The sequence below is a fragment of the Trachypithecus francoisi genome, unplaced genomic scaffold (genome assembly GCF_009764315.1).
Source record: "Trachypithecus francoisi isolate TF-2019V2 unplaced genomic scaffold, Tfra_2.0 Lachesis_group10, whole genome shotgun sequence".
In the NCBI taxonomy this organism is placed as follows: Eukaryota; Metazoa; Chordata; class Mammalia; order Primates; family Cercopithecidae; genus Trachypithecus; species Trachypithecus francoisi.
In genome coordinates, this window is record NW_022681455.1 from 127259497 (window position 1) to 127284021 (window position 24525).

General features: G+C 53.7%; 1 long non-coding RNA gene across 3 annotated transcripts; it reads right to left on the minus strand.

Moving 5' to 3' along the window:
• Positions 1-708: 708 nt before the first annotated feature.
• Positions 709-23797, minus strand: LOC117088162. 3 transcript variants are annotated; one of them, XR_004439023.1, is made up of 4 exons: positions 23447-23797; positions 5274-5494; positions 853-3475; positions 709-734 (listed from the first exon to the last, which is right to left on the minus strand). It is a non-coding gene; the product is annotated as an uncharacterized LOC117088162 (long non-coding RNA). The 3 variants fall into 3 exon arrangements; XR_004439022.1 differs by having other exon boundaries at positions 715-976; positions 2169-3475; XR_004439021.1 differs by having other exon boundaries at positions 715-1639; positions 2169-3475.
• Positions 23798-24525: the final 728 nt, after the last annotated feature.

A 24525-nucleotide genomic window follows, 5' to 3' on the forward strand; every position in this document is an offset into this window, starting at 1 on the left:
TTGGAACCTGGACATTTACCTTCAGAATCTGAGTTTGTGCCTCTACCCTAGTTCTAAACGCCCTGTGTTTAAAATGTGTTCAGGTTGCTCTGATAAGATTCAAAGCACTGCTGAACATACTTTCCCGTCAATGCTTTTCACTGCTGCATAGGATCCCCTCATATGCATACACTGCAGGGCTCTTACCCACTTCCCTGGAGAGGACCACCTAGGTTGCCTCCAGTGCTAGGCTTCCCCAAACCCCATGCTGATGAGTATCCTCATCCACAGGACCTCCGGGGAAACACCCCAGGTGCACAGGCTCAGAGCAGCAGGTTGCAAGATATTCCCATAATTAACTTCTCGAAGCACAAAGTGTGTTCTTTCTGTGAAGTCCTGAAGTTGTGCAGGCTCCTACTTCTTTTTTTTTTTTTTTTTTTTTTTGAGACGGAGTCTCGCTCTGTCGCCCAGGCTGGAGTGCAGTGGCCGGATCTCAGCTCACTGCAAGCTCCGCCTCCCGGGTTCACGCCATTCTCCTGCCTCAGCCTCCCGGAGTAGCTGGGACTACAGGCGCCCGCTACCTCGCCCGGCTAGTTTTTGTATTTTTTTTTAGTAGAGACGGGGTTTCACCGTGTTAGCCAGGATGGTCTCGATCTCCTGACCTCGTGATCCGCCCGTCTCGGCCTCCCAAAGTGCTGGGATTACAGGCTTGAGCCACCGCGCCCGGCCCAGGCTCCTACTTCTAAGCTACGCAACTGCAAACCAAAAGGTGTTTTGAGGAGCTGTCATCGTGATGTGACTGGCTGATGGGACTGTGTATTGGAAAGGAATTTGAAAACGGTTTCATGCTGGGCAAATGTGTGGGCCACTCACATTGCTGCTGAACAGCAGGATCTGTCTTTAGGGTGAAGTGTGGACAACTTCCATGGAAGGGCTGCACCTGTCACTGGTTTGTGGAGGATGGAGTGCCCCTGGAATCCAACCCACGGGCAGAAGCCTAGGACCAAAATCAAGAAAGCTCCTCTCGCCTGTCAGTATGCAGGTTGAGGGAGGGGCCTTGATTCACAATGGCTCAGGGCTCTCACCACAGGGCCCTAATGCACGGGCTGAGGCAAAGGGAGCAGGGCTGGGAGCTGATTCTTAAATCCTGGTGGACTCTGAGCACACAATCCACTCTCCACAAGCAAGCACAGTGGACTTCCCCAGGTAGAAAGCAGCCCAGCAATTTACTCCTTGGCATACTGCCCCAAAGATGGTCCCCAACAATGCTACCCCTACCCTCGGCATATGCTACCTGTTCTTGCCCAGTGGTGGAAAAATTACTGGGCTGGCCTGTAAATGCTCTGGTCCATACAATGACAGTCTGGGACATCTGAATCCTGGTCTTAAGAAGGCTGAAAGCTTCTACTTCCCTCCTCTTGGAATCCAGCCTCTGTGTTGTTAGAAGCTTTAGCCACATGGCGAGGATACACAGAGGTAAGCTGAGGAGCTCTGGTCAAAAGTCCAGTGGAGCTCCCAATAGCAGCAAGCACCACTGATGGCCACATGAGCAAGAAACCTTGCACCTTCGGCCCAGTTGAGCCTCTGAATGACTGCAGCCCTAGTACCATCACATGGAACAGAAGAACTGCCCAGCTGAGCCCATCCCATGAACCAAATCCTGAGAAAGAAGAAAATGGTTATTGTTTCAAGGACTCAATTTGAGGATGGTCTGTTATACGTTAAGAGATACCTGAAACAACCTCCAACAGAAATGCATGCAGAAGGTAGCCAAGAGACATATACCAGTCTCCAGCTGGAAATAACTGTGTGTCCCTCAACAGTAGAAGGAATAAATAGCCTGTGTCCCATCAACAGTGGGATACTCTATGGTGGTGAAAATGAATAAACGATGGTTCCATGCAGCAATCTGGGTGATTCTCATAAGCACAGCCCAGAGTGAAGAAACCAACCCCATTCCATATGATTCCATTTATAGCACGTTCAGAAATAGGCAGGACTATCTCTGTGGCTCCAAGTCAGGAGACGGGTGACCTGTGAGTGGCGGTAACAGGAGGGAGCTTCTGGAGGATGGAGATGATGTGTCCAGCTGTGCACACTGCTCAGAGAATGTGTTTCCTTTGAGAAAGCTCACTGAGCCAATTTGTGGACGTCTCTGTGCGTATGTGATGTTTCAATAAAAAGTTTACCTTAAAATGTAAATCCGATGTTTTCTGGTTATCTATGACTGCATAACAAATCACGCCAAAATGCAGTGGCTTTAAACAGCAGTTTTTCATTACTTCTCGCAGTTCCTGTAGGTCAGAAATTCGAGAGGAGCAGGGCTGGGTGGCTGTGGCTCGGGATCTCTCATGCACTCGATCCTCAGGGAGGGCTAGACTGGGGTCATCTGAAGACTTCTTCACTCCCGTGTCTGGCACCTGGGCTGGGAATACCCAAACAGCAGAGGCTAGTGAGGCAGAGGCTTCTGGAACTCTCTATTACCTTTCTGTGGCCTCTCTACAAGGAGTCCAGGGTAGCTGGACTCCTTACAAGGACTCCTTACAGCGCAGCTCCTAAAGCGTGCATCCTGAGACAGGGACCAGGCAGAAGCTTCTCTGCTCACCTAACCTTGACAGTCACACAGAGTCATTTCTGCCAGTCGAGCCATCCAAACGATCTCAAAGGCCTGCCCAACTCCAGGGGAGGAGTCCCAGACCTCATCTTCCAGAGAAGAAGCTTCAGAGAGTTTGCAGACATGGTCTAAACCACCAACAGAGCATGTCATTCTCATTAAAAACCTTCAATGCTTAACCATCCCATTTAGAATAGAATGCATGCTTTTCCCGGCTCACTAGGCTGGTAGGATCACCACAGCCCCTGCCTACTCTTTCCACCCTCGCTTTCCATCCTCTCTGCTTTCTCAGATTTCTACTCCCCCAGTCCCAGCTACACTGGCCTCCTCCCAGATCCTGGAGGACATCACATTGCTGTGACCTCAGGCCCTTTGCATGTGCTATGAGTTCTGTCTAGAACACTCTTCTTCTGGATTGTTTCCTGTCTGACTCTTTATGATGCAAGCCTTGGCTCAAATGGCACCAGGTCAGGTGTGTGTGTTCCTCCTGCTGTCATTCTCTATCTCCTTACCTGGTTTACCTTCTTCATTGCACTTAGCTCTATTTGAAACCGTCTTTCCGTGGACTTGCCCTTTCGTGCTGGTTACTGTCTGCCTCTTCCAACCAGAATGGAAGCTCCTTGTTAACCACGAGTTCAATGCCTGGTTCTTACTAAATATTTGTTGAATGAACAGACAACAGATAGACGAATGTACTGGTGATAATTAATGCAGACTAATGCTTCCTTTTGAAGTACAGTGTGTGCCTAGTACTGCACTAGGTATTGGGGATATCAGACGGATGACGTGCAGGGAGACAGCGGCTGACACTGCCAGCGAATTTCTCGCCCAGGCTGGGGTACAGTGGTGCGATCACTTCCTTTTTGGATGTATCTTCCTAGTCTGGAAAGTGAAACAAAACAAAACATTTCCCAGGCTCCCTTGCAGCCAAGGTGCTGGAGGTGAATGAGATTCAACCAATGAGATGCAGTCACAAGAAACGTGGGGCAGAGACCAGCTCCTGATGCGTCCTGCTGGTGCCACAGCATGGAAACTCGAGGTTTTCTGTGGCATCCACCTTGGGGTGCCAAGGGGCAAGTGGGCAGAGCCTTCCTGACCCTGGATTGCAATCAGAGTTGTTTGTGTTATTTTTCATCTTATTTTATTTATTATTATTATTATTTAAGACAAAGTCTTGCTCTGTTTCCCAGGCTGGAGTACCGCAGTGTGATCATGGCTCACTGCAGCCTCAATCTCCTGGGCTCAAGCGATCCTCCCACCTCAGCCTCTCAAGTAGCTGGGACTACAGGCACACACCACCACACCTGGCTAGTTTTCATATATATATATTTTTTTGTAGAGATGGAGCTCCCTATGTTGCCCAGGCTGGTCTTGAACTCCTGGGCTTGGCCTCCCAAAGCGCTGGGATTACAGGCACAAACCACTGTGCCCGGTTTGTTGGCATCCTTGAGCCCACCAGTTCCAGTGCTAACCTTCTGCCTCTCACCTCCGGTTTACAGCTCTTTGGTGCCAATCCTACTTTGCTCCCACAGTCATTTCCAGAGGCCCAGTGTGGAACACACTCTGCCAGCCTCTCCAGTGATTTTGGAAGCACCTCAAGCCCTGTATCAAATCCCATCTACTCAAAACACCTCAAGTGGTGTGTTAGTCATGTCACCTGCCACAATCTTAGGAGTCTGAAAAGATGAAGAGGTGTGACTTCTGTGTACGGTCACTGCAACTACAGATATGTCAGCAAATCCCAAAACATCCTGAGAAAACGAAAAACTCCAGCTCACAACCTGGAAGCTCTGGACACAAACCAGATATTGGATATTTGGAATGTACAGGGAGTTTGCTGTGTTGCTCACCTTTTTTTCCAGATACGTCGCATGAAACTCATTTGGCAGCCTGTCTTAGATGATTTCACAGTGCTATGGACTGAACATTTGTGTCCCCCACAATTCCTACATTGAAATCCTAACCCCCAAAGTGATGGGATGAGGAGGTGGGGTCTTGGGAGGTGATTTGCTCATGAAGGTGGAGTCCTATGATAGGGTGAGTGCCCTTATAAAAGCGACCCTGGAGAGCTCTTGTTGCCATGTGAGGACACAACAAGAAGATGGAAAGCTACAGCCAGGAAGAGGACTCAGCAGTGCCGACACCCTGATCCTGGACTTCCAGCCTCCAAAACTGTAAGAAAACAATCGTCTGCTGTTTACAAGCCACTGAGTCAATGGCACTTCATTAGAGCAGCCCAAATGGAGCAAGACAAACAGTAAACACTAAATTAGTTTTTTCTGCTGCACGATATGATTTTAAAAAGGGCCAGCAGTGGCTCGGCTGGGAACAGTGGCTCACGCCTGTAATCCCAGCACTTTGGGAGGCTGAGTGGGGGGGATCATGAGGTCAGGAGATCGAGACCATCCTAGCTAACATGGTGAAACCCCGTCTCTACTGAAAAATACAAAAAATTAGCTGGACGTGGTGGCGGGCGCCTGTAGTTCCAGCTGCTAGGGAGGCTGAGGCAGGAGAATGGCGTGAACCCGGGAGGCAGAGCTTGCAGTGAGCCGAGATCACGCCACTGCACTCTAGCCTGGGTGACAAAGCGAGACTCCATCTCAAAAAAAAAAAAAAAAAAGGACCAGCAGTCTATGTCAGTTCTGAAATCTAGTCCTGGTGCTACCACTAACCTACTAACCTGACTGCCAAACTGGGTAAGCTACTCACCCTCTCTGGTCTTCAGTTTCTCACTGTCAGTTGAGAGAAGGAGATAAGACCATATCAAGTTTCTTTGTGGCTTTATATGCCCAGGATTCCCTTCTCTTTTTCCTGGTGTTCGTGGGGTTCTTTTGTGATTCATCCTTTTGACCAAGGGACTCTGCAGAGCTTCCTGCTTCACTCCACAACCCACACTGGCCCCTGTGAGATCAAGACAGGTGATTTTAATTTGCTCTTGTTACAGAAAAAATGAAATATATGAAAGTAAAGAAAATCGGATAACCAATCCCTATCTGCCCCGTACTCAGAAACAACCATTTATCAGCTCCCGTCCAGTCCTGTTCCACCTCCCGCCCTTCCCACGGCCTCTTGCCTTGGTTTCTCAGATGTAAATCACATCTATACGTATTTCACTTGGTATCTCCGGAAGACACGGGCAGAGCTGGTTTTGACAGTGATGCAATTGCTGGCAGATCGGTTTGCATCCAACATTGTCTGGAAATTTGGGTCACCTCTTCACAAATCCTGTTTGGAAAAGTGCTCTTATGAGGAACAGATGCTCCAGATGAGTCACAAGCCCGAAAACACACAACAAACAGACAGGCCTGTCCTTTCTTTTGTTTGGAAAGCAATGGTTAGAACTTCAAGAGTGATTCTAGGGTGCTCTGCAGTCAACTGCTTACCATAAATGTGATGTGTATAAATTTAGTGATTTAGTTGAACACTGCCCAGTCCAGGCCCCAATCCCCTGCACTACTGTCGATGCTCCTTCATCCTGCACACGTGCCCTGCATCTCATGTTCAGTGTCAGTGGTGATGAGCACACGCCAGGTGCCCTGCAAACTTGGGCTCTGGAACCGAATGCCTGTGTGAGACCCGGCTCCGCCACTCACTAATGTGTGCCCTTGGGCGAGTCACAACCTCTCCTTCCCTCCACGTTCTCATATGAAGCATCCTTCGTTATGCTGCTTCGGGGATTGAGTGAGATCATAGACTCAGCACTCTGCCTGGTGCCTGGCACTCAGGGAGTGCCTCATAAACATCGGGCACTGCCTTGCAAAGTGAGTGAGGGTTCCCTGTGGCCAGATGCTGGCTGGCTGTGCCCAGTGTCCGTCTTCCTATAGGTCAGCTGTAAGCGTCTATGTTAAACCCAAAGAACAAGCCCAAGTATGATCCCCAAAGGGAAACGATTGCCTGAGGGAGCCCAATCCTCCTGCATCTCCCGTTATTGCCTCCACGGCTTGATTGAGCCTTACACAAGGAAAGCATTCAATCTCTCCCTCGGAGGGGAAGAAGCATAGAGAAAACCTTTCTCACAGCAAGAACGGAGTTTGTGTAAGAACTGCAATTTTGAGGTCCTGAAGGACACAATGGGGGTATTGTACTTGTGGCTCCTCGTCAGAGCAGCCAGCTCGCCGGACAGTAAACAAGTTTCCAATGAAATAAAGGCTTTGGGTGGCAGATTCTCTTGCTGTGACTAATAGACCATGTACTTCCAAGAGTATCTGTCACATTTGTCATCTCAGATGGGGGACCCTCCCAGCAACAAAACAACCTGAACAGTAGCAAGGAAGCCAGTTCGGAGCAGTGATGCCTGTTTCGGACATGGCCCCCTCTTGGTCTGAGCTAGAGCTTTTAGACGCACCTGAGGCTAAGAAAGATGAGTGGAGTCACCCAGCCATCTGTCCAACCCTTAGCTGCCTGCAGCCTATCTTCCCTCCTTGGAGTTCGCAGGGAATAAAGGATGCAACCCAGTGAAACTCAAGCTCCAAATGCACATTGTTTTATAGCAATACGCCACAAATTTATATTAACTGATTAACAAACGTTACATCTTGCAGCATCATTTAATAGAAACTCTAAGTTAAATGGTGGATCTACATAATTAAACCTGTTGCATTTCCCCTGAACCCCTGCCCTAGCCATGGGTGCCAGGGTCACTTTAGAACAAATCCCCCACTCAGATCCCTAATCACCAATCAATGAGCACAAATGATGCAGAGAGGTAACAAGTGTGGCATCACTCACTAGCTGTGTGTCCCTGGGGTAGTTACTCAACCTCTCTGAACCTCAGTTTCCTCACTTGGAAAATGGGGACAATACCACCTGCCTTGGAGAGGTGTGATGATTAAATGCGTGTGAAGAAACTGGTGTGTGCTTCATGAGGGTGACAGTGGTGGTGATGAAGGTGACACTGCAGAGAAAGACAAAATGATTAAAAATGATGGCACCATCAAATGCTACAGGCAAAAGACCTGGTCTCTGGAGAGTTAACAAAGAATCCCTGTTTCCCAGAAGAAGAAACAGATGGCCAGAGATGGAGAGGGATGTGGCCATGGTCACATAGCACTGCCACCCAGTGCCTCCCTCTCAGAGTGGCAGGAAACTCCAGAAAGGGCCACGGGCATCCTTGCCTTGCCAGGACTGAAATTCAGAAAGCTGCCCAGGACTTGCTGCTTTCTCTGTATTCAGATGGATATGAGGAGGCTGTCCTAAGAAGGTAGTGCCAGGGTACTTGTTGGGTGTGTGTGTGTGTGTGTGTGTCCACAGGAGTGGGTCTGTAGAATCTGTTCTTGTCCCAGCGCAGGCTGTATCTATCTGGCAGGAGCTCCCAGAATCTCTAAGCAGGACATACATAGGGAAGGGATGGAAGTTCTGGTGTCTTGCCCAGCTTGGAAGCCAAGAAAGTTGGGCCTTGGCCAGTGGGGGTGGAGGACATGGCCACTTTCCTTTAGGACACAACTGCCCTGCCTGGGGGGCCCATTAGCCTTATAATTAATCTGCCCCCTTGGAGGCCTTGGGCAAACATTTAGACTGGGGACTCCCTCATCTGGTTTGTCCAAATATTTGTAGCTTGTGGGTCACCCGGCCACTTCCTGAGAGGCTAAATCTGGGGATGTCCCTGTCCACACAATTCCCATCTCCCCAGCACTGCCAGGATGAAGCTGAGCATCCATGGTGTGTCTGGAAGCTTCTGGTTCCAACTGGGGCCACCTGGACATCCAGGATGTTGGCAGGGGTTGGTGGGGCAGGCAGCAGGGAACGAGAGCACGTGTGAGCAAGTCCTCTTATGGTGAGCACTGCTGATCACCAGAGAGCATGATCTCAGCAAATCACGGCAACTCTGAGCAGGTTTCCAGGGCAGGTACTGCCCAGGGTGATGGTCTGCCCCCTACCCCGCCCACAAAGCTACGACTGTCCAACCCTGCAGGCAGGTGGGGATCCTGCACAAGGGAAAAAAGTTACCCAAGCTGGTGGGCACCGCTGGTGATGGTCTGGGCCCCACCCAAACCTAGGGCTGTCCAATCCTGGACTCCAAATCACTGACAGCCCTTTACATGGAGTGGTCTCATTCATGCATTCATATCAGCAGCCCAAAGACTTATTTTTCTCCCCTTCCTCATGATTTGTCATTTGGCCACCATGAACTAAACTTCTCTGCACTCTGCACTGGGCTACAGGCTTCAGATTAACGTCGAATTTAATTCTTCTAAACTTTCCGGGAGAAGGCATGGCCTTTCCCCCATTTTACAGATGAGGTCACTGATGTCAAGAGAGGTTAACTAAGCCACCCATGGCAGTCAGAAGTAGAGCCTCTCAAGAAGCGAGGTGTACTGACTCTACTAAGCTCCAGATAGTTCCACAGTAAGCCATGGCTAGCACACCATCTTCTTACGATCCTGCCAAAGGCTTTCCCACTACAGACTAGGCGAGTGGGCTGCAGGGAGATCCGAATTTGGGGACTGAGACAGAACACCATCCATAAGCGCCCTAAGGCTCCATGAGGATGTTCTTCCTCCGCGACCAGAGCGGCTCCTTTTGGGATACACTAAGTGGCGGACAGGCAGCGCGCCGGTGCCAGGCCTGTGGCGGGGGCACAGGCACAGCCGGAAAGGGCCTGGAAGAGCGGCTGATCCTGCTGGGGTCGCCTAGAAGACTGAGCCTGTACTTAGCTCTCCGTGGTAAATAACAGCTCTGGTTTCTGCTAAAAGGATTCATTCCCAGAACACAATAATTTTCATCTCCTCCTCACTACAACCCATATTTTATGGCTAAATATACGCCATAATGAGCCACTGGCCTGATAGCGTCGTTAAGGAGATATTTGACCTCGGGTTTAATTGCAGGATGGAATAAATGGCTGGGACGCGCAGAAGGGGCCCTACCAGCTCGCAGGCGAGTTCAGGGCTCAGCATCTGGCATCTACCAGCCCCAGAGAAAGTGGTGCGGCTGCAGAAAGCGGCTCCCGCAGCGCCCAGGGCGCTGAGACAGGGGAGAGCGCAGGCGCCCTAGAGCAGCCAGGTGCAGTCTTTGGCCAGGGCTGCCTCTGGAACACCCCGGTGTGGCCGGAATAGGGAGCCCCCTACCCCTGGGGAGCTACCCTTTCGATCTCGCTCCTTCTTTAGCTTGCCGCCCCTCCTTTCAAAGCACCGGGAGAAAAAACCAACCCCCCCCCCCCCCCCGTGAGTGAGCGCAAGGCCGGCTACCTGGGCGCATGCCTCGCCACCCATCACGACAGATTAAACACCAGCGTGAAGCGTTCCTGTGTCTATCCCTCTGGCGAGGGCGCGGAGGGAGCTGGGATGAGGACCAGTTCTGGCACCTGCTGAAGGTTATTCAGAGAATGGAACCCGCGCTGTCGGACAAATTGCGGTGCACGGCTGAGCAGGGCGGCTGACCCAGAAGGAAGGGCTCCGCGGAGCCATTGCACCCGGCCTCCCACCCCTGGAACTGCAACTACAGCGCTTCTATACGGAAAATACGGGCCAGTGGGAGCCTGTGACCTGCGCTGCCCGAAGGAGAGGGGCGGATTCAGGCCTGTGGCAGCGCGGGCGTTTCACGCACCCGCCCCTGACTCTTCTCAGATTTTTCCCTCGGCTGCTCAACGTCAAGGCTACACAAGCCGTCAAGGGAGTGTCAGCGGTGCGCACGGGTTTGACAAATCATAGTTCGCTGAAAGAACGAGGTGCCTGATAACTGTGACTTAGGCGCACTTTATTCTGTGTTGGCCGTTTTTATTTGGGAGGGAGATGTGTTAGGGACTTGCTGTATCCGGTGGAAACTATGATGCTGCTATTCTCAAAAATGCACCTACACACCTAGTTTGCACCTTCCACTTCAATATCCTTTGATCTGGAGTTAAAAACACAGTCTTTCGCCCTCCCCCTGCTTGACCCACTCTGTTACCCAAGGCCCTGGAAGCAGCCACCAGGCTAACCCTTGACTGGGGGCAGCAACCTCCCAGACCCCAATCAAGGGTCTGCTGGTCTCCTTTGAGGTGGCAGAGGAGAGAAAGTGGGACAAAGTCCTCAAAGAAATGCCTCATTGCCATGTAACTCACTCCCTATGCTGTGAGCATTGTGCCTAGGTCAACCTTGGAGGAGTATGAAGGAACCACCCTCAGAAAAACTCGCCTTCCAGGGAGGAGAAAGTTTACACGCAAAACTTTAATTTGGTCCAGTAATTATCTCTCGATGTCTCCTCTTCCTTGTGAAAGTGTTGTTTCCTGGGATCCACTGACTTCTTTACCGCTGGGGTGCTAATCTGATTACCAGGCTGGTGAGCACGGTCTTCAAAGCGTGTTTGAAGCAGTGTCGGTCTCCTTTGTAGTAAGGGGGAAAGCAGAGATTCACAACAGGGCGTGGGGGATGGCGCCCCAGCAGTGCCAGGAGGTCCATCTTTCCAGGTGGAAAACCCAGGTCGGGTGTTCTCTGGGCCCTGCCTTCCATCCGCAGGCGGGCGGCGGGCCAGTGAACCCACACCAGCGCTGAACTAGCCAGAAAGGGAGGGAACAGCATTTGCACAAGCAGACTATGGCGACCACCAGGGAAAATAGGGCGGATAACTCAAATCTCCCCAGTCAAAGGTCCTCTAGGAAAAGATGAGACATGGCTCTGAAAGTTCCACTGGGCTACACACCCGCCGAGTCTCCATTTCACCATGGAGACGCAGCTATGCGGTGTCTGGTAAGTGGACCGGACCTGGAAGCGCCGGGCTGTGGTCGCCCAAAGGCGTGGTGCCCATATCATCCTGGCTGCCCTGACCCAGGCAACACCGACCCTGTCCCAGGGCCACAGGTCACCCAGCCGCCTGGGTCAGTCTCTCTCCCGCTGCTGCAAGTCGGGTTGTCTCTCCTGCTGGCGGTTTTTCTCTAACCAAAGCAAAGGAGGGCAGCAGAGCCAGGGTCCTTGCCTATCGGAGGAAGACGGCAGTGGGTTCCAGAAAAGGGGGCGAGGAAAAAAGTTCTCTCCGGATGGAAGGACTGAATGGGGCCCTGAGAAAATCTCATTGCTTTCCCCCAGGAAAAAAAAAAAAAAAAAAAAAAAAGGCAGCTGGCCAGGAAATAATGTCAAAATCCGGGCTAATTATATTATTGAAAAGAAAGAAAAAAAATGAAAATGAAAAAGAGCAGAGCGGTGAAGGGGAGAAGGGAGACTGAGTTCTAGCCGCATCCGAGTGTCCCGGAAGCGTTAGCTGAGTGCTGCTTAAAAAATGAGTTGCGGGGGTTAAATTAGGGTTTTTCTTATCCACAAACCTGATTGCGCTACCAAGGGTTGGTGAGGGGAGCGAGGTGAGGGGGCTGATTGCAAACAGAGGGTTCTCGATTTGGAGAAAGAGAGGCGGGCAGGACAAATTCTCCCAGTTAGAGGAGGGGGGGAGAAGGTTTCTGCTGGAGGTCCCAGAGCGGCCCAGAGCGCGCTGGCTTTGATTGGGCCTGGGACCAGAGCGCTGCGAGTCTCCGGCGGCCGCGGCGCGATCGGCTGGCTGTTTGTAATTCCATCCTTTTTTCATTAACATAAACACCACTTGAACAAAAATATACACGGCCACCTACTTCGTCGGGAAAGACAGTCCAGCGCCCACCGGCCCGTGATCGCCCGCCTGCCGAGCCCCGAGTTCCGGCAATGCGCCCCGGGTGCTCGGATCCACTTGGCACACGCCGCGCGCGGGGCTCGGCCGAGGTGGTTTCGGATGGCTTTGAAGTCTGGGTCTTCCCGACTCCCAGGACGCTCCCCCCCCACTCCCCCACTTAGCCTGTCATCTCGGCCCTTCGCCGCCGGAGCCCCGACGGAGGTGCTCAGTTGTCAACGCAAATTCCTAGTTAAGCCACTTGTTGATAAATCCTTTAGGCAAATTGGTTCCGTCTTTACCTGCCTGCCCCGCCCCCGCCCCCGGCCCCAGCCGGCGCGGCCCTAATTGCTGGAGCAGCTCGACGCCGGCGGCGGCCTCTGCAGCGAGCTAATTGAGTTGGAACCGGAGCGGTCTTCGTTAAGCCGGACGCAAGGCGGAGACGGGGGAAGGGGGCGGGAGGTGAGACGCAGCCTGGGACCTCCGGCCTGGGGTTGGAGGCCCACGCTTGCTGGGGTGGGCTTTTGGTGGAGGAAGAGCAATCATGGGGAGGGGTCTCTGCCGCTGGGTTAAGTGGACGCAGCAACTATCTAGCGGTTCTCGCGGGTCTGCTTTCCCGGGTTCACAACCACCCCACCCCCACGCGTCTGTACACGTGTCCCTCCAGCCGCGCAAGGTCTCCGCGGGCGCGCCCCGCCCCAAATAGAGCTTACTACAGTAACCCGGGAGTCGCACATCTGTGCGTCCCCCACCATCCCCCCCGCACCGCCTGTGCCCCAATTTCGGCCCGCACTGTCCAAATTTTAAAAATTGGGGACTTTCGGGGACTGCAATGGCACTGCATTGGAAAATCAGCTGGCCCCGGCCCCAGACTCCGTTTACACTGGCACAGTCAGGCGGAGTACAAAGCCGGTTTTCTGGATGATTCAGGCCCCAAATCGTCGTAGAAATGTGCGAGTAATGGACCTTCGATCTGCTTTCCCTCCCTTAACACATAATCCGTAGTACTCGCTATTTCCCGTTGCCCCTATAGACACGTCCCAACCAATCTCGCACTGTAAGTGCATTTCTTGGGTTTTCCGGGGAAAAGCACGGTTCCAGGCACCCCAGATTCATGAACCTCAGATTCCCACCCAGGCGTCACCGTCTAGCGGCAATCTCAGTCCCATCCAGAGAACAGCGCCGAGGCCTCCCACTCTCAACCCTCTCCCCCACTGGCTGGGGCGGGCAGGGGCTGGGGTTTGAATATGATCGTGATACCCGGGGCCTGGGCAACTGTTTCACCACCGTCCTAGGGGCAGTACCGGCGGGAGACGCGCGGGGCCTTGGTTTCCAGAAAGTGCCTCCTCAAGGGGGCGGGTCCCAGGTGCGCCCCCGTGCCCCGAGGCCCTGAGGCCTGAAAGCTGGCTGAATCCGCCCTTGACCAAGTCAAGGCCAAGCGAGTGCGAAAAAGGCGTGGTGGGAGGGGGCCCCTAAGTCCCTTTCTCAGCCTGAAAAGTTTTCGGCTTTGCAGCTCCGGCGTTCCTGGACCCCAGGCGCTCAGGCGCGCACCCCTCCCCTGGGCTGGTGAAGGTATAATAAACACGGCGTTCACGCCGGCAGGACCCATCATTAGCCCAAACCGCGGTGGAGAGGAGCGCTTGGGTGCAGAGCTAGAACAGCAGTCACCAGCCGAGTCTGCCCGGCACCCTTCCGCCGTCGCCGGCGCCGTGATGGCCGCGGAGCCGCCTCGCAGCCAGGTCCCAACGCCGACCCCAAGGGGTGGCGCCCCCGGAACCCGCGGGGGTCCCACGTCCTCGCGGAAAGAAACGCGCTCTGCTTCTCCCGGGCGTCAGATGCACCGCCTCGGCCGAACGCCAGCCCTGGACAAATTTTTTCCGGGAAGGCGACGTAAAGAATGTCAGACTTGCAAAACCAGAGTGCGCCTCGGCTGCTTAAAAAGGAGAGAGAGAGACAGAGAGAAGTCAGGGGCAGGTGGGCAGCGGCAAAGGGGCGGCTGCCCTGGAGCCACGTACTTCAGCAGAGGCGGCTATGCAAAAAACGCAGAGAAATGTGGGGGCGGCAGCGGAGGGAGAATTGGACGCTTACCGCTGGTCTCATAAAACAGTGAATTTGATTCCTAATTAAGTTAGTTTTCATGGTGCATTAAATGGATCTCAGCTCAATTTTGGGGGAAAAACAGTGACCCCGCGGAGAGAAAGTTTTGCCTGCAGCTGACAATGGGAACGAAGTGGTTTTCAAACCCTGAGGGAGGTGGGAGGAGAGGCCAGATAAAAGGATCAATGCTGACCTTGGGCTTATAACAAAATATTTAAAATTTTTTGAGGTTTATGCTTTTTAAAATAGCGGGTCTTATACATCTACTTATGTCAGGGATAGAATTTTTGCAGGTAATTAATTGCTAACTATTAAGAAAATGTTCCCGGGATGAGAGTTAATTGGCACTAGGGTAGAGAAATGCAGTGCACATATGAAAACCAAGTGAACCACGGAAATTACTTTTAAAAACGAATAGGCGCTAGGATCTCTGTGTGATCAAATTGTTTAAAGATTTGGTGTATTTCAAACATCGAGAAAATACGCTTCAAAATAAAAGGACTAGAAAGTTTGAGTGGTTAATGTTTCGCCTCCATTTGATTTTTAAATCTTGAGGTCAGAAAGCTGCTGGCTGGTAATAAGGTGAGCACGGAGTAAGAGGCAAAACTAATTATCGTGAAGACGCGGGGATAGGGCGCGGTTATTTACCTCGCTAGGAGCGCTCCAACCCTTAGGTTGAGCAGCACAGGAGCAGTCTCTAGGACACCCCAGGTAGAGACAGTGCCTGGCCAGTCAGGGGCCCCTACTCCCAGGAATTCCCCTGGGAGGTCTGCTTTGCAGAGTGGGGGACAGGGGCTCCTCTGACCTCCCAGGAGCTAAGTCCAAGCTGCTCCAAGGGCCCCGCTTTGCTCAAAGTTCTCCTGCTCCAATTCTTTGACTTGCAAAAGCCTTCAATAAAGATTCTCCCTGAACACCCAGGGAGGGGCAAAGGGCAAATGAGCGCCTCCCCCGACCCAGCAGCAAAACAGCAACAGAGTGCTGACGTTGGGAGGGTGTTCAGGACCAAACCCCCACCCTTCACCCGCCCTGTCATTTCTCAGAAACTGGACTGTAGGGGAGTGAAGGCCGGGAAGTGGGGGTGGGAGTTGGTGGGGGCCTCCCCAGGAGGCCTCAGATTTCCCCTGCTTTCCCCGGGGAGGTGGTCCCAGGCAGGACCCCAGGCTAGAAGCTCTTATTTTGTTCTTAGGTGTTGTGGGAAGTTGGGGAAAGGGGACATGAGGGCTTTCAAACCTGCCTTAACTTTGCCAGAGCCTCCGAGTAGATGAGGACATTTCCCCTCCCCCTCTTCCAGCCTCCCCCGCAACCCTGAGCTTTTCCTGGGCTTGCCAAAGGCAACCCAGAGTCCAGATGCCACAGGGGTCTGCACTTTCGACTTTAGGAGAAGGGAGGGAAGTGCCTTAAAATCGGTCCAGCATTTATTGGGCCCTTACTGTTTGCCTCTGTGCTGCACCTTGCTTTCCTGTCTGTGAAATGGGCTTCAGAACAGTAACTGCCCAAATAACGGCAATGCCTCAGCACGGTGCTTGCACACTGCGGGCGCTCAGTGGTTCTCGAAGGAGAGCGGTTCTCTAATTATAACAGCATTATCCTTCTATTTAGTCTTCATGGCTGCCCTAGGGCACAGGGACTGTTATTCTTGCCAGCCTGCAAAAGAGAAAGGGGGCTCAGAGAGGTCGAGAAGCTTCTCAGGGGCCACACAGCAGATGGGGCAGTGAGGTGGGATTCTGACCCAGTTCTCGGGCAGCCACTGCAATGCGGAGGGGGCCCCTTAATGAGGGGCTCTGTTGACTGCAGAGGGTGACTGGGGACCAAGCCCAGCCATGACAGAATGGGGGCTACATCTGAGACTGTGCACCTTCTTGGTGTTGAGAAGTCATTCTGAGTTCTCCAAGGGCTCAAGGAGGCCACCGGCTGACCCCCAGGCTCCTGCCAGAGCCCAGAGTGGAAGGCGCTCATCCACTGGCACATGAGAGCTTAGACTCCCACTTATGCGTATGCCAGGCCCTGACCCTAAACTGCCAGGCTTGAAGGGGCTCCGCACCGCCACCAATAACAACCACAGCTAACAATTGCTAATGAATGTAATCAGCTCAACCAGCCATAAGGGAGGTGCTGCCATTGTCCTTGTTTTGCAGATGAGGAAAACCAAGCACAGACAGAGAAAGCCACGTCACACAACCGTGGAGCAGAGTCTTAACCAGGTGGGACCCACACTCCCTATCACTAATGCCTATATTTGTTTGTTTAACAATTTGGCCGTGGATTGAGTTTACGGTGCCCATCTCCCCACCTCCACCCCTGCCGGACCCTGCAGGACACACTTCAGGTGTTCCTTCCCTTCCCTGGTCCTCATGTCAGCTCTGTGGATAGGGACTGACGTTATCCCCACCGTAAGATAAGGAAACTGAGGCACCGAGAGATTAAATCATTTGCTCAAGGCCAGAGCTGGTACCAGAGGCAAGACTGAACCCTTCTCCACCTCTGCGGACCCCTCTTGCATAAGCAGGGTTTTAAACTCAGAGCCAGGAATGGGGGCCTCTGGAGTGGGGCTCTGGCCACCCCAAACCCCCTTCTTTCTCAGGATACTTCCCTACAGCCAACCAAGGAAATCCATCCACGTGAATGTGTTCTGTGTATGCGTGTGCTTGTATGTGTGTGTTCTCTGTGTGTGCATTTGTGTGTTCTGTGTGTGCCTGTGTATTTGTGTGTTTTCTGTGTGTATTTGTGTGCTCTCTGTGTGAGGTGTGTGTGTGCATGTGTTGTGTGCGTGTATGTGCCTGTGCGTGTGTATGTGTTGCTGTCTCTCTGCACGTCTTTGCCTTCCATCCATGCCTCCCTCACTGTGCTGAGTCCCTGATTGTCCCACAATCTCTGTATATGTCTCTTGGGGCCTTGCCCCTGTCCCTGAGCCTCTAGATGTCTCTGAATTCTGATGAGGGAATATCCTTGGTCTCTGTCTGGGGTGGGCAGGGGTCCCTCTGCCTCCCTGTGCCTCTGTTCTGTGTGCAACCCACCTGGCTCCCACCCTGAACTTTTCTTCTTTACTGACTTCCCAGGGGCTGTGTTACCTTTGCCCATGCCAGGCACGCAGGATCTGGCTCTCCAATCGATTTTGCAAAACAAACAGACAAAACAGGCTGGTGGGGGTGGACATGTCTGCACATCCAAGTGTAAATCCTTCCAGGGGTTCCTGGAGTGGCTGAACTACAACCCGGCTGGGACAAAAAGGACCCAAACTGGCCTTGGAGGAGGGTGTGAGAAGAGGGAGGCGCCTCCATTTTCTCAGGGACTGTGGGCAGCATCTTTGAGCCGGTAAAGCCCCTTCCTCCCTTCCCAAGCCTGGCATCACTTGGCTGAGCGGATTTTGTTTTCTCCCTTAAAACAAAATAAAACAAAACAAAAACTTGTTTGCATCATTTTCAACAACTTCTAAACGGGAATAGACAGGGCCGTTACGGTTTACAAGCCGTAAACGGAGACCAACGGGCACAGGTTGAGTGTCCACATTAGCAGGTTTCTGGGAGCAAATTGCTACCTTTGATTAATAAACCTGAGCGCGTTCCCCTTTCACCTCTATTTCCATGGTCCCCATTTCCAGGGGTCTCCCTGGTTTCTGATTTCCTCTTCCCTGTGGGGTGAGCATGCACGTCTATCGCACCTCTCTCTTTCAAATCGGAAACTACACAACACCTGCCCACTGAAATTTAATTTATGTTTTCCTTTTGGTTTGGTTTGTCTTCTAGAAACCCATTCATGTTCCAATCTATTTTCTCTTTGTTGCCTTGCTCCCTCCCCGTCTCAGGAGGACTTATAATTCCACAGAGAGCCACTGAGTCACAGGCCCGCTCCCTTTCTTTCTCTGCTGCCCCTTTTGGTCATCAATCTCCTTCAATGTGCCCTTTGCTCAGGGGCACAAATTCTGGGTGCCCCTTCAACACCCCCCAACTTACACGCCCCATACACACACATTCATGCTGTAAGGAAAATATTATTGCCATCTTTCCAAGCACAACTGTCCAGGAAGCAGAGATTAAAAATCTATCGGGATGCTTCAGGCACTGCCTCTGTGGGAAGACAGAGCTGCAGATGGGCCCCGCGTCCAGCAAGGGAACACCGGGAAGCTCACTGTCTGAGGCGCTTTCTGCTTCTACGAGCCACATGTACTGCAGATGCAAGAAATCTGAAAAGCTCGCAGGAAGAGGGCTGGAGATTTCTGGGCTGCAATGTTGTCAAATATTTCCTTGAAGAACATCATGGAAAATGCGTGCGTTTGGGTAAAAGGGCCGGTGGAAGGGGCGAGCTCGGGCCGCAGCAGCACAAGCACCAGACTTTTTTTCTTTTCTTTTTTTCCTTTTTTTCCCCCTTTCAATTTTTTCCTTTTTTCTTTTTTTTTTTTTCATGACCAAACTATGAACCTCTCTATGTTGTTCAGCTGAGAGGAGATTCACTGCCAGGGCCTGGGGCCAGGGATCACCCTCATCACAGCTGCTCCCCAAACTTAACCTTGATGGTCCCCACAGGTGGGTTCCCAGCCCCCTCTGTGCTAAGTGGGTGTGGCAGGGCTGGGTAGACCAGGGAGTGCTGCCTTTCTCTCCTCCTCACCTTGGGGTACTCCCATGAAGAGTCTGGGGAGGAACCCAGAGCCTGGCTGGCTACCTGATACTGACTGACTGCCTTGGTTTGAGATTGATCAGGCAGCAGCAGGCACAAGTGAAGACAGCACCCCTAATACGTGTGGCTCAAGCCAGGAGCTCTCCTGATAGTGCCATCACCCCCAGACACTGGGGGATCCCAGGATGTGGGGCCTTTTCTGCTGCAGGTTCCGTACATCTCGCCTGCCCCTGCGTCTTCCCTCTGCCCACTGCAGATAGGTGGCTCTGTGCCCTGAGCACCCGGCCTCTCACAGGCCCACTGGGAACCCACCACACTTGTCCGTCCATCTCCACACCACACCAAGAGCTGCCACCACTCTCCTCCCAGAGCCACAAAGCTGGTAAATGTCACCTGATGGCTACAAAAATAAAGTCGGAGTGTCATTTCGCTTCCTTGGGACCTGAGATCAAAAGAGAATCTTCCTTACAGCATTACAGTGGGATTTTGTAAACTGATGATGACCTTGAGGTGCCTAACCAGGGCACAGGCAGGGCTCGGAAACCGTTCGCTGTGTGGTCACTGCATTATTGCCTTCTTGCTATGACTGCGTGTCAGGTGGTGTGGAAACCGTGGGACAGTCTTCCCTTCACATAGCCATGCGCTACTGTGCACCCATGCCCTGACGCTTGGGTGGAGAGAGTACTGGTCACCACGTGGACCCTGTCGTTGCAAACTGCTGTAGCCAGAATTCGTTTTGCATCCATGGGTCTCCCATGGAGTTCTGTTGCCTCAGGCACTTCACTGTATACAATTTTAAGTGCACCCTGCATGGAACCCATTGCAGGGCACACACAGCCTACGTGTATCCCAGGTTTTATGCTCACAGAGCCTGCAGTACTCTGTGTCTGAAATACGTTATTTGGTGCACACCTCCCAGAGCAACATGTAACATGTGTGTAACATGCTATCCTGCACACATCTGAAAGATTCTGTGTACATAACACTATTATGCTGTGCACACATTTGCTCATATTCTGTGTAGAAAGCACCTCATTTTGTGACTCAAATATTCGGTTTCCATAACAAGTTGCATTGCTCACATCTTAAAATATTCATTAGGCGTGAAACCACGGCATGGTACCGACATCCTTCTGGATTGTCCTGCACAGAGGCTGATATATTTGCACAGTTCTCGCTGTTCTGTGCGCCCAACCACTCACACTGGACGCCCACCTCACACTCTTCTGCCAAGAGGGACCTAGGTTCTTCCCTTCCCTGTGCTGGCTGTGCGGGCCACAGCCCTCTGCACGCCAGCAGCATGACGTTTGCACATCTAGAGTGTGCGAGAAGTATCTCAGGTATCTGTACACAGATCATCTTAGAATCCACCCGCTGGACCTGATATTTCCCCAGTTCCCTAGTCCCCAGGGCTGCACTTTCACCCACAAATATACCTCCCGCTCCCCTCCGCCGGCCGTGAAGTTTCGTTTCCCCCTGCCGGGTCCTCCTTCCCTCCCTTCCTAAGCCCCCAGGACAGGCCGCTTCTCTCCCGCCTAGCTCCCGCGTCGGGTCCTGGCTGGCCGCCCTACCTTGAGGCGTCGTTTGAACCTCGCCTCGCAGGGGGTTGGAGGGAGCGGGGGCGACGAGGGCGCGGGTTCGGCGTTAATGCCGAGCAGGGGCGGCGGCGGCCGGCTGGGCGGCTGCCCTCGCAGTGGGTGGTCGGCGGCCCCCTGCCCCGCCCGCGCGGCCGGCCCGGGCTCCCTCGGAGCGGGATCTGGTTCCCCGCTCGGGTTACGGCGCGCTCTCGGCCCGGGCGGCTTCACTTAAGCAATTAGCTAGTAAAAATACCTTGGGCCTGGGGAGTGGGAGACGTCGCAGGCGTGTCTGTTTTTACACACCCCCGCCAATCCCTCTCCGCCAATTTCAGGATTCCTGGGGCCGGAGCTGGGGCGCAGATTTGTTTTGGGGTGGGAGGGGGCCGGTCTTCATGGATTTTAATCCAGGAGCAAAAGGCTGCCGACGATCTCTGTCCCTGTCTGCATTTTCTCCTCCATCCCTGGAACTGAGTCCCTGGGGTTTTTGTTTCTGTTTGTACAACCTAAGCCTTCCGTGCATGGTCTGGTCCAACCTTCCGTATGACCCTAAGAAATAGGAACCATGATGAGTTCCATTTTTCAGATAAAGAAACTAAGGCACAAAGAGCGTATGCATCATCCCTACGTGGTGGGGCGAGTTCATATTCCCCTGCCTTTGGGGTTCACGGCAGAGGGGCCCCTCTGCCCCGAGCACCGCGGGACCTCACCCCGTGGTCAGGACACTTAACGCCCTGGTTCTGCAATCAGGCCAGGTTTGGATACTGGCTCTGCAGGGTGACCTAGGATCTAGAGTGACCTCGCCAAGCTCCCTCTGTGAGGGAAGAAGGAAATTATACTGACTTGGTAGGGGCATCGGGGAATATTAAGCAGGTTTCTTAGGGACATTTAACCGGCGTCCTGTGTTCATGGTTCGTGCCTCACAGGTTCACAGATGGGCTCCAGGCATTTGGTGAAACCTTCAAAATCATTCTATGAATGTCACAAATATGCACCTTCTGGGGGTGGGGGCAGGTCTGACTAGCTTTCAAAGAATTGACAGCCAAGAGGAAGGTTAGGAGCAGACAAGGGCAGTTTGTGGAGTGAGGAGCAGTGCCTGGTGCCTGGGCAGCAGTGGATGAGCCTACTATTATAGTATTTATAGTTGTCATTGCTATTTTATCACCATCAGTTCTCCAATGGGGCCCTCTGTCCCCTTGGGCCTGGGAAGCCAGGGCTATGTGGTGACAGCAGAGGCATTTCTTTTCTAAGCCCCACTCTCTCCACTTCCAGCCTACACAGAGGCACCTGGAAGAGTGAAACGCCAGGAAATTTTGTCCTTGGGCGCACGGAGGGCAGACAGAGAGATGTTCACCTCTCAGCGCTGGCTGATGAGTGCCAAGTCCATGCTGGGCCTCAGTTTCTCCATCCTAAAAATGTAGGATTAAGGGAGACCTCTCAGGGACATTTTAAGAGCCGAGAATGCAGCCTCTGGGCATGAAGGAAAGCCCTTCTTGCTACAACTGTGGTTTTCCCCAGAATTCAGGGGGTCCCCTCCAAATTACAGAGTTGGGAGCTAATTACCCTCCTCTCTCACGCCCCCACTTCTACACACACCCAGCAGTAGAGATTAGCAGTTGAGGAGAGCCTCCACCTTTGGCTTTCCTGAGCCTCCCAGGCCTACTGGGCCGGCTCTTACCCTGGACTCCATGGCTGGCTGGCCTGTAAGATCTGGTTTGCTGTCAAGAGCGGGTGAAAGGGTAGAAAGAAGGGTGGTAAGGGAGAAAAAAAGGATCTCTGGGTTAGCCAAAGATGGGACCTGCTGCTTCCCTTCCCCAACTGAAGAGGGCCCAAGAGGGAAGGAGGCTGCTGGGAAAGGGCTCCCCAACCTCATGCTTTAGAGACCCCCTCACTTTGAAGGCGCCCCATGAGTGGGGGAGGGGCGAGGGGAAGGGAGAATGTTATTTCCACTTGCAGAGAGCTGCAGGGTGCAGAGAGCCCTAGCTGGCTTAAGAGCTGTGCAGCTTCCCTGCTCACCTCTGCTAAAGGCCAGATGTGCTCTGGCAGTCGGCAGTAGCGACCCCTTCCTGGGAACACAACTTTCCTCCGGAGGCCAGGGTCTCCTCATCTGCAACTGCCATTTGCCAACAAAAAAAAAAAAAAGAAAGAAAAAAAAGTGGGGAGAGTAGAGATGTGAGAATGCGTGTGTGCGTGGACGCGTGCGCACGTGTGGAGCGGCGGTACTTGTGATTATTTGCGCGTGGCGCCTGGCTATGCGTGGGCGAACGCGCAGTGCAGAACACGTGGGCGTGCATGAGGTGTGAACTTAAACCAAAGTGTGCCCTCCCCGTTGGGCAGGCCTGTGTGTTGTTCCAAGGGTTGGGGGGCGCCTGAGCTGTGAGGGTCGCTGTGGGAAGGGTGTTCGAGGCCGTGGGCGGTGCGGAGCGTATCTGTGTCCGCGGAGGCTGAACTGATGGTGTGAAGTGGAAGCGGGTCTGCCAGAGAGCGTTTACCTGCGTGAATGCACAACCACACACTACGGGTCACGTCCCACACTCATTCTTTCCCTAGGCGGGCCAGGCTCTCTGAGCGCGGAGACCCAGAGAGGCCAGCGGAAGGACAGCGCGAAGGCGGCTCTCTTCTTCCGTGAGCGCGGATCTGGGGGAGGAGGCGGCGACAGCCCGGCAGGCTGCTCCGGCGAGCCCCCCAGCTCCTCGCACCGACGTGCCAGGCACCCCGAAGGCGACAAGGAGTCTCCCGCCGAAAATGAAGGCGTCCGAGCAAGGAAGGTGGGGGCGGGTAGTTAGCGAAAGACAAGGAATCGGGAGAAACCCGAGAGGCGGGTGGGCTTTGAACGCGCCGCGCCGCGGGCAGTGCTGCGAGCCCGGCACACGCCTCTCGCCCCAGCTCGCGCCGAAGCTTGGCCTCTAGGCTCCTCGCGATGACCCGCGAAAACACCCCTCGCCCCCCTCTTCCCAACCGGGAACCCTGGAGGAAGAGGCCGGGCCCGGCACCCAGCAGTCCGTGCGAGAGCAGCACTCACCTGGGTCTGTGCGCACAGCGTTGCGCCGGAGCTCCTGCTCAGTCCTGCGCTCGCCTCACCGCACCACCTTCCCTGGCTCCACCGCCCCCAGCCCGCACCCTAGGGCTGAGGTGGCAAGCGCAGGTCTGCGTGCGAGCCCCCTGCGGGCTGGCAGCCAGGCGCGCGAGGGCCGCCCTGGCCCGCGCTCCCCGCCCGCGCTGTCTGCTCTCAGGAACCTGGCCTGGCGCGCAGTGTCAGAGGCCCCCGCGGCGGCGGCAGGCCGAGCCCACAGGGGCATTAGGCCAACTCCCCCCTCCCGCCCTGCGCACGCGGAATTCTCTATTATTATTATTAAAGAATCCCCCAGAACTTGTTTACGTTAAACCCTGTAAACTTCCTGCCAGGGCCTTTGCCATCTCTCGGGAAATCGGACCTGCGCTTTGAAAATGGGGCCGCGGGGCCAAATAGGCGGGTTTTCAGTGTGTGTTGGGAGTGGGGGAGGGCAACTGAACTACGTGTGAGTTCAGATTCGAGTGTGGCGTGTGTACGCGTGAGTGGGAGTGAGTGCGAACTTAAGCTCCTGTGGGCCTTAAGCTTCTGTGTCAGCGAGCGCATTAGTAGGTGCGCACATGCCTGAGCGCCCTCTGCACATGAGTGTGCACACACGCATGGGTGTGTTTACACGTCTGTTTGCGTAATTTACCGGGTTTGCATGTGCATCAAGACATGTATGCGTGTGCTAACGTGTGCACAAGAGCGCAAGGGTGTGCGGGCATGGGTGAGTGACTGAGCACGCAGCTTGTTCCGGGGCCTGTGCGGTTTGGGTCGCCGCTGGGCCAGCGGGTTCTCACTCACCCCCATCAGGCCCGCGGCACCCGAGACAAAGCGGCCGCGACTCGTGCTGCGCTTTCGTTTTCCGCCTGCGCTCTACCCCAGCGGCTGCCCGCCCGCTCGCAAGCTGCTGGGCGAGTCCGAAAAATCCCGGGCGCTGCGCAGTCCTTCCCGGGGCGGGGAGGGTGGGTAGGCGGTCCCTCGCGGGAACTTACGCCGGCCGGCCAGGAGGACCGGAGTCGAGCCGGCTGTGCCCGCGATGGTCACGA